Source organism: Neopelma chrysocephalum, unplaced genomic scaffold (assembly GCF_003984885.1).
Source record: "Neopelma chrysocephalum unplaced genomic scaffold, ASM398488v2 Primary Assembly neopelma1_94, whole genome shotgun sequence".
Taxonomy (NCBI): Eukaryota; Metazoa; Chordata; class Aves; order Passeriformes; family Pipridae; genus Neopelma; species Neopelma chrysocephalum.
In genome coordinates, this window is record NW_020897756.1 from 2,086,330 (window position 1) to 2,095,636 (window position 9,307).

General features: G+C 46.7%; 1 long non-coding RNA gene across 1 annotated transcript; it reads right to left on the bottom strand.

The window, feature by feature from the left end:
- Positions 1–475: 475 nt before the first annotated feature.
- LOC113972623 lies at positions 476–8,864 on the bottom strand. Its single transcript, XR_003535949.1, has 3 exons — positions 8,774–8,864; positions 7,496–7,563; positions 476–701 (listed from the first exon to the last, which is right to left on the bottom strand). It is a non-coding gene; the product is annotated as an uncharacterized LOC113972623 (long non-coding RNA).
- Positions 8,865–9,307: the final 443 nt, after the last annotated feature.

The following is a 9,307-nucleotide window of genomic DNA, read 5'->3' on the forward strand; positions in this document are numbered from 1 at the left end:
CAATCTTGCAAATGGAACGACACCCTGGATGGGTTGCTGTGCTCTGGAGAAAACAAAGGAGAAGGTACCAGACCTTATTTACAGACCTTTCAGTTCACTAATCCTGAAGAATTGCAACATTTCTCCTGCTGCTACACATAGACACTTCATCAGTGGTGACAATCAGAGAGGGTCAAACATTTCTACCACTGTGTCATCCCAACCTGGCCCATCCCACTGGCTGATGGAGGCTCCTCCTTGAGGCACTGCTGTCTTTAACACAACAACACTCACCGACAACTGTTCAAGCAACCTCTTAAATACCTACACAAATACTTACTGAAAGGCAAGTGAATGTTTGCATTAAAGGCCAAGCTTTAGAAAGATATTTAGGTAATAAGAACAAGAAAAATAATCAAATCAATCAGTAAAATCAGAATAATGGCATTAATCAGCAAAAGAGACATAAAAAAATTAAAACTCTTACCTTACAACAAAGTATGGCCTTGGAAAGACTTAGAAGTGGAAACATTTCCTCCTCCTAAGTAGTCCCTCAAGTTGGGATTTTCAAACTGCTGTTCAGCCGTGACTTCAGCTTGAAAGCTCTGAAAACTTGTGGCTCCTTAGTACACTCATGTTAAAATTCTCCAGAGCTTTACATGGTCCTTCACTTAGAGCACACAACTGCTCTGCTTGGAGAGGGTAAAGCTGTTGTGTTCCTGCTGGAAATGTTAAGACAAACTGTGGAAAACAAGGGGTATGTCCTAAATCTCCCTCACTCATGGATTTATGCTTCTCTCCCCTGGCAGAGCAGCCCCTCTTGGTCCATATATTGGGGAGACAATGCTCAGGTCTCAAAGCTGCTGTTCCTGCCTCCTGCAGGAGGTCACTGGACAGAGACATCCAACCCCAGCTATCACACAGGTGGACATGGGATTTTCCTTTCCCAAGCAATGTCCAGTTGGAAACCACGGAAACCTCTTTAGCCACAGAGACATAAAGATGCATTAGGGAACATTCTCACCAATCACAGGCATCTTTATGCAGAAGCAAAGCCAAAGTTGGCTCCTTCCCCCGTAGTGTAAAAATTCCTATACAGATTATACACCTTATTAATTCTAGGCCAGTGAACTTTCCTCCCAGTTTATAACAAAGTGTCACATTATTAGTCAGGCTTTCCAGCATCTTTTGATAAAAATGGTGTTTTTATTGCTGTATAAAAAATACAAGGCAAGTTAAATGTTCAGTATTTTCTTATAAAATATTTAGGTTTATAAACTGTTGCAAACAGCCTGGTGTTTATATAATATTCACAGACATCTCAAATGCCTCTTATGAAAACTAATGTATAAGCTCTTAGCTTTGCAAAAGAGTTTTAAAGATGCTCTGCCCATCTTAAAGTGTAATTCTACATAGTCTGAAGAGCTACTCTGATAACAGCTTGTGTTGAGCTTAATGTTTATTCCTCCCACTGCTGTCTAGGTTGAAATTTGCTTGCTTAATGAGTGAAGGCCCCAGTGCATTTAAAATTTAAATACCTGACTAGGACACCCTTACTCAGCAAAAAGCACACACATGCCCAATTTCAGGTACATGCTTAAATCCTTGAAGTCTCAGGGCTCGAATCATATGCCCACATGATTTAACAGACACAAAAGCAGTCTGGAATACATTTCTGAGGCATTTCTGAGGCAGAAGAACGTAGTTCACAAGGGTAAGAAGCTTTAATCACTTTTTTTTCCAGGTATTGCTCAATCTCTGCCACTACTAAGAACCAAGTCCTGTTTCAGTTTCTGAGTTGCTGCAATTCTTGTTGGTTGTTCCTGTAGATATTTTACTTTTGCTCCTAAAGAAAATAAATAATAAAACTACTCAAACTACAAGGCCACAGTTGTTCCCACATCCAACAAAATGCCAAGCAGAGTGGGATTCTCCTCCCCCCATCAATGGACTCCAAGGTGTCACATTTGCACCTTGTGTCATTTTGATGTCAAACAACAGAAACAGTCAAGAATATTTATAGTTTTGAGCACGTTGTTTAAAACAGAACAGTATCAGAAAGACTCTCCTTGGATTTCTCCTGTGAAGAAGAACGGATTTTTCCTTTGTTCCCCTGTGCAATTCCCAGGGCCTGTGGCCATGAAGGGGAAGTTACACAGTACTGAAAAGTCTGCAGCAACCCCAGGACAAGAGCTCTTATCCTGAGGGAAAACTTACAGAGTCCTTAGGGATTTTTTCCCATAGTTTCTTCTCCTGTGTTATGTGTAAGCAAACTCTTTTTCCCCATCATTGGACAAATCTGCCACTTTTTGGGTCTAGAACCTCAAGAAAACTCATTCTCTACAATAAAGGCAGACAAGTCATCTAATTCCTCCCCACACTTCTGCAGGAGGACAGACAAAGGCCATGCAGCAGATTATCCTTCTGCTAAACCCCCAAAGCAGCATTTCCTTCCCAGCTCCAGTCCTCCTGGAGCTCCTTCTCCACCCACACCCAAGTGGCCTCGAGAGCTTGGCAAGCCAGGGCTGGGTAGTGCCAGGTCCTTCTGCTCTCTCTGTATTTTGCTGTGCAGTGACTTCACCCCTGGGATCTGAACACAGTGGTCAGAAAGATGCCCCTGTTCAGGTAGGTAAATGGCATCTGGCTCCCAGAGCAACACAGGGCCAAGAAATACCTTCCCAGACAAACAGCTGCTCCCAAAGGTCCTCTGTACAATGATAATGGCACTGAACATGACCTTCAAAAATTCTTTGCATGGTAAATTAAATCTCCTCAAAGAATTTATAGAAGAAGGCAAAAAAAAAATAAAAACTATCAAGACTGAAGAGCTTTCATTTTCAAGACAAGGACATTGTGGCAAATTAAAATAAATTTATCCTTTGAAATAAATTTAAATAATTATAAGCAAGGAATAGCTTGAAAATATTCTCTTCCCTGCCCCTTTCAGTTTAATTTAATGAGGGGCACTAGTTAACAATGCCAATAATAGACTGTTGTGGTAACTCATCATGGCCACTACAACCCAGCTGTAATCAGACAGGAAAGTATCAAGGGTTGGCCAGTGCAATCATTATCAGATTGAGATTATTCAGAGAGAGAAAAAAAGAGTAAGAAATTTTAAGAAAGGACCTTTGTTTATTTGATTAACTCCTTGCCATCTATTTTAATTCTTCCCACTTCTTCACACAGTCATTTTCCACTCATCTCTCTCAGCTTCCCTGCTTGCTCTGCTTAGCAATGCATTTCTTGCAAGCACATGAAAGCTTTTCCAATGGTCCCAATCAGGCACATTCTCCAAAGGCAGGCTCACCCTAAACAGCACTGAGAGTCAGAACAAGATGCAAGACAAGTAGATCCAGCAAATGAATAGGAGGCATCACAGTGAGACAATTATGATGAATATAAATAAGCTGGCAAAAAGAAATATCATTTCACTGAAACATGCAATTTTACTGAACCCAAAATCATTCTTGGAGACAAATCTGTCTTCAGAGAGCTTTCAGGATGAGGATTTTTGAGGTTGCATCAGCTGTGATCTAAGGCAGCAACATCCCAGATATTTAGACTGAGACTGTCCCCATTTTGCAAAGGCAGATTTTGAACATGAGAATTGCCATTCTCTGACCATTTCATGGTGCAAAGTTACCACGAGCCCTTTGTGGGAAGGAGAATGTTCTTAAAGCCAGTTAGTCCATATCTCCTCTTGCTTTTATTTAGAAGCCACTGTGCAGCTACACAGAAATACCTGAGCTAATCCAGCTCGAGCACAGAGAGAGAACAGACACGTTCCCCCAGGCAGCTGCCAAAGCAAACCTGTGGAGATCCACAGCACACAACTGCAGATACTGCACCTCCCTCAGGTACCTCCACACTGGACTGCACAGCCTCCTCTGCACATCCACAGCCTCCACATCCACAGCCTGCCCTGCACATCCACATCCACCTCTGCACATCCACAGCCTCCACATCCACAGCCTGCCCTGCACATCCACATCCACCTCTGCACATCCACCTCTGCACATCCACAGCCTGCTCTGCACACCCACCTCTGCACATCCACAGCCTCCACATCCACATCCACCTCTGCACACCCACAGCCTCCCTGCCCATCCTCCCCTCTCTGCTTTAGCCTGAGCAATCCAAGCTATCCCAGGCCATGCAGCACTGCACATTTCTGACATGGTGCAATAAGTCAGACAAATCTGGTCACCCAAACACTTCCAGTAACTCTGCTTAGCAATGATCTACAGGATGAGAAACATCCAGCAAACTACAGCACTTTTAAGAGTTTTACTATGGGTTATTTCTTTTTCTTTTTTTTTCCTTCTTTTTTTTTCTCCATTAGGGAATTACCAATTGTTCCAAACTGTTATTAACTGGCTCCCAGCTCCACACACACTGTCAAAGAGTTGGTCAGCTGGCGGGCACACCGTGCCTTCCCAGCAGATTTCTTTCACAGCTGGCTTTGCAGCCTGAAAGGTCCTTCCCATTTCCAGCTCTGCAATCCTTCCAGGCAGGAGGGAGGAGAGGAACAGACAGATGCCTTTCCACAGAGATGTAACAACCCGAGCAGGTTCTCAGCATGTCAATAACAATCTAATCAGGCTGCATTTACTGAGGGGAAAATGAGGGCTCTGACTTTGCCAGAACACTTCACACATCCGCCTGCTCTTACAAACACTACAACACACTCCAGTTTCCAGATGCAGATAAGGATAACCACAGTGTGGAAAACAATCCAAGAACTAGTCTAGCCAACTCCTAGCTGGACCTCAGCCTCTTTCCACCTCCTCTCCATGCTCTGGAATAACAATCTCTGCCTGTGACTTTAGTGCAGTCTCACTGCTGGGTGTTGGTGTCCCAGCCCCTGCCCTGCTGCTCCCAGGATACTCAGGGAAGATGGATCCACAGGCTGGCCCACCCTGCTTCTCCCTCTGTCTTGGTGTAAGGCCAGGGGACACCTAGCTATGCCCAAGGAGCAGGAATTTGTCCTGGAAGAGTCTGGATGGCACCTCTACAGAAAGAACAGCTGCAAGGATCTCTCCTCCCCACGTGAGCAACCAACTGCACAGAAATGTCCACAGCTCACCAAAAATAATGCCAAGCTTCTCTTCTGCTCAGTCTAATTCCTGCCAGAGCTCCCTCCCTGGGAAGGGCTGATTAAAGCTGACCTAACCCTGACTGGAAGACTGGGGGTATCATCCTCAGGTGACCATAGTTAACTTGAATTAGTCACTGGCTTGTGAATCAGAGAGCAGTAACCACCCCAGACAGCAGAGCTGCACGCCGGCTCCTCGTCCAGCATGCTCCAAGGCAGGGACTCATGCCCAGTAGCAAGCTAATCTTGTAAAAAAAATAAAATTATAAAATAACACAATAGGATTTTGAGTCCAGATTCACTGCCTGCAGGAAGGAGGATGATTATTTTTTTTTTCCTTTCCTGGCTGATTACCTAAAGAAAAAAAATTACTAGCTCCAGTGAATGAAAAAGAACTTTTCAGTCCAAATGCCTCAGTCAGGTCATCCAAATTCCCGGTTGCCTTGATCTCTTTTCCAGCCAATGAGCTCCTCTTAAGCTCTGACTGATGGTGTTGTATATTTTAAAATGTGTTTATTCTGACAATTTGCTCTGCTTTTATGTAAGAGGACAGGCAAGCAACTCATCCCCAAAACCTCAAGGAAAGAGCACAAGCCTTGGCTGCTGGACTATTTGGCTCCCTGAAGACTGTTGATTCTTGGACAAACTGTTATTCCATCCCTAAAAGATGTACTTACCCTGAAAAAGAAAGTGCACACACAAACATACAACTAGGTATTAAGAGCTTTGGTAGATCTGTGACTCCGGCCTTGTGACTAAAGTGTCAGCTGCTCCTGCAGAAATGGACATGGGAGTGGAAAAAAATCCCAAACAAAAAACCAAAGGGAGAGTGAACCCTGAACTGCCACAGCTGGACTGGGCTGAACTTCCACTGCAAGCCACTAACCTTGGTTTCTCCTCATTGCCTCCTGTCAGTGAGGTTATGGAAACCAGAGAGGCAAACAAATGGGGACTTCTAAACAGATCAAGGGCTAAAGGAAGGGGGAAAAGGGTGTGGGGAGAATATTCAGGGCACATCCGTTCTGTGGAGGGCTGTGTGTTTCTCAGGGTACCAGGAGAAGGGCAGATATGGCTGTACAAGAGAGGTCAGCGGGTATCAGAACACATCACCCCCTTCCTCTTTCCCTTGGCTGCCTCTTAACACTCCCTTGGAGTACATTTCCCTTTGGTTGTGGGAAACACATAATCCACCAGTCCTCTTACAAAGCATGTTGCAGTGGCACTGCCTGAAATAAAACCCAGATTTCTGCCTTCCAGCCCCCTGCCTTAGTCTCTACTGATCACTCCTAGCCTTAATCTGAGCAGAGAAGACAGGACTGGGGAGGTGGGCACAACCCCACTGTACACCCAGAGCACAAGAATTACTCCAAATACAATGGTGGGCTCCTTAGTCCCCTCACTCCCTTCCCCTAACGAGTTCACCCCTGTTTTTACCAGGAGTGCTGCACAGATGTGGTGGAAATGCATCCCCAGGTCACCACAAGCTCCTGCACGCTCAGGGTCAGCAGCCCTGGAGACAATGCCCAGCCAGCACATGAGGAATAGAGACAGGGACTAGATTATAACAGACTTTTAAATGAGGTTCAATTTAAATAAATCCCCCTATTTTTGTTGCCATTGACCAGTTTAAACTACATTTATTCTTTGCCATTTGTCTTCCTTTTGTGCAACCTATTTGTGGTTATCAGAGGTTGCACAGGAGCTCATCATCTCCCAGGCTACACCCCCCACTGCAGGGGCTCATCCCAAGGGTTGCCCCAGTGAAGGGCTCTGCTTACATCCATTCCACGAGCTCCTGGGATGTCCCCCTTCCACCCTGCCCTGCACACCGCTGCCTGTCCTGCAGCCCTGCCACATCCCCCTCAGATCACACCCCAACATCCTGGACACAGCCCTGCACTGGGATCCTCTTCCCACAGCTCTGTCAGCACCCAGGCCAGGCTGGCTGTGTCCTCCCCCTTGCACAGCCTGACACCCCACTGATGTCCTGGGGAGAGGAGGTGCTGAAGGCTTCTCTAGGGGTGGCCAGGAGCGGGGACACAACCCCCATGGAGGGAGCAGCCAGCCCTGGAGAGCCATGGGCAGCACCAGCCCTGAGAAGCACCAGCCCTGGGAAGCACCAGCCCTGGGAAGCACCATCCAGCCCAAGGGAGCCCCTGCCCAGCCCTGGCCTCCAGCTGAGCTGCTGGAGGAGCCCTGGCCAAGCTCACCCCGAGTACCCTGCCCACAGTTCACAGCACCCACTGGCAGGACCCAGTGCCCTCCTCCATGCCCAATTCCAGGCTGCTAATGAGGGAATGGGAAAGGATACGAAGGCCATGCCTGGTTATCTTCAGATGGCACCAGCTCTGGAGAGCAGCCAGACAGCCACCCTGGACCAGCAGCTTCCTTGCCAAAACTTCCCCCAAAACCTCCCACCTGAGGCAGTCCTGCATTTCCCATCCACATGGCTTTTACTGAACCTTCCCATTTGGGACATGTGGCACCTATGGGCACGTGGACATGGTTCAATGATGGAATTGGCAGTGCTGGATTAACAGTTGGACTCAATGATTCTCGAGCTCTTTTCCAACCCAGCAGCTCTGTGATTCAGCCAGGGCTGGGAGTGCTCAGCAGCCTCAGCAGGCTGGGAATGTAACCTCGGGGGCACTGCATCAGGGCTGCACAGATCCCATTGATCTCCTCCCTTTCAACTTGGCAGAGAGCTAAAGTTTGCAAAAATGATTCTCTTTAACCTCTGTGAAGAAGCAGAGATCTCAGGGATTTGAGTGCTGATCATCCTCACGCTGCATTAGCAGGTGAAGGAGCTTCTTTGAGATTCTGCTCAGCCAAGTGAGCAGGTCAGGAAATGTCAAAGAGGATCAACACCAGAGAAGATGGTTGTGTTTTTAACAAGCTCTGCTGCTAAACGTGCAGGAGAGCAGCAGCTAGGAGGGAGGGAGAGAAAGCCTTAGCCAGCAGGACAAGCATCCTGAGTCACACTGCTGGGGAGGGGAGGCTGCTCTGCCAGGGAAAGCCTGACAGACTAAGTCAGATGCCTGGAGTAATTCCACAGTGTTAATAAGTAAATAAATAAATAAATAAATTTACAAAGGGTTGGTGCAATGCTAGCCACAAGCAGAACACAAAGTGCCCCTGATGTGAACACCAGTCCCCCCCAGCTCTGCCCACCAACAACAGGAGGAAACCATATTTCCATTTTGTCTTGTAAATATTTTTCTTGCAGTGCTTTGCTTCAGCACCAAGGGTCTAAGGAACGAGGCACAGCAGTGTGTGTAGGCAGAAATAAGATCTTTCATTGGATGAGCTGGAATAGCTGGGAAAATTAGATAAGTTTCCAGGTGCTTCCTAACCAGTCTCTCTTGCCCAGTCACTTAGACAAGTCTATTGAAACCTCAAGTCTATTGAGCTGAAGGACTCTGTGGGCTCTGCTCAGGTTTGCTTTCAGTCCTTGTTTCCAGAAGCACAAGTCCTTTTTACAGCTTACCTGACCTAAAGGCAAGGATTAGATCTCTTCAGTTTCAGAGAAGTGTCTCCCCACTTCTTAAACCAGCCAGAATCACTCCAACTCCTCACTGGTTTTCCTTGCTCCCAGGCTCCTCTCTGTTCTTTTGTGAAAAGAAATGGCCAGAAGAGTGATTTAGAATATAAGCACACACACAAAACAGACAAAACCCCACAAATAAAAACAATCACCTTTTATGAAATATCAAATCTTCTCAGTCCCTTCCTGAGTTGAACTCTCACCAACATCCACATCAGACAGTGTCTGGTTGCCCCCAGCACAGTGTCCCTGTGCTGGAGTTGTTGGAGAACAAAGGACATGCCACCGTAGCAGCTCTGTCCTGATCCCACAAACCTCGTGGAGACAGAAGGAGGAGGAGGGTGAGGTGCCCAGCACACCCACAGGCCCAGGTACCACAGAGCTGCCACTCTGTGAGCTCAGAGATCCGGCTGGAAATCCCTGTGGAAAAGCAGGACACAGAGAGCACAGAGCTGAGGAAAACAGCCTCAGTGCTGGGAACAACACTTATCAACCTGGGAAAATAAAAGCAATGACTATGGAAGAGGTGACAAGCTCTGGATATCTAACTGAAAAGTGCTGCTGTTTTCCAGCTCCTCTGGATGTGGCACTGCAGGTAACGGGAATTCAGTGACGAACAGTGCTGGGAATGGGAATGGGGTTAATCTGCTCTAAGCAGAGGACAGTCAGCAGAAGCTCTGTGAGGG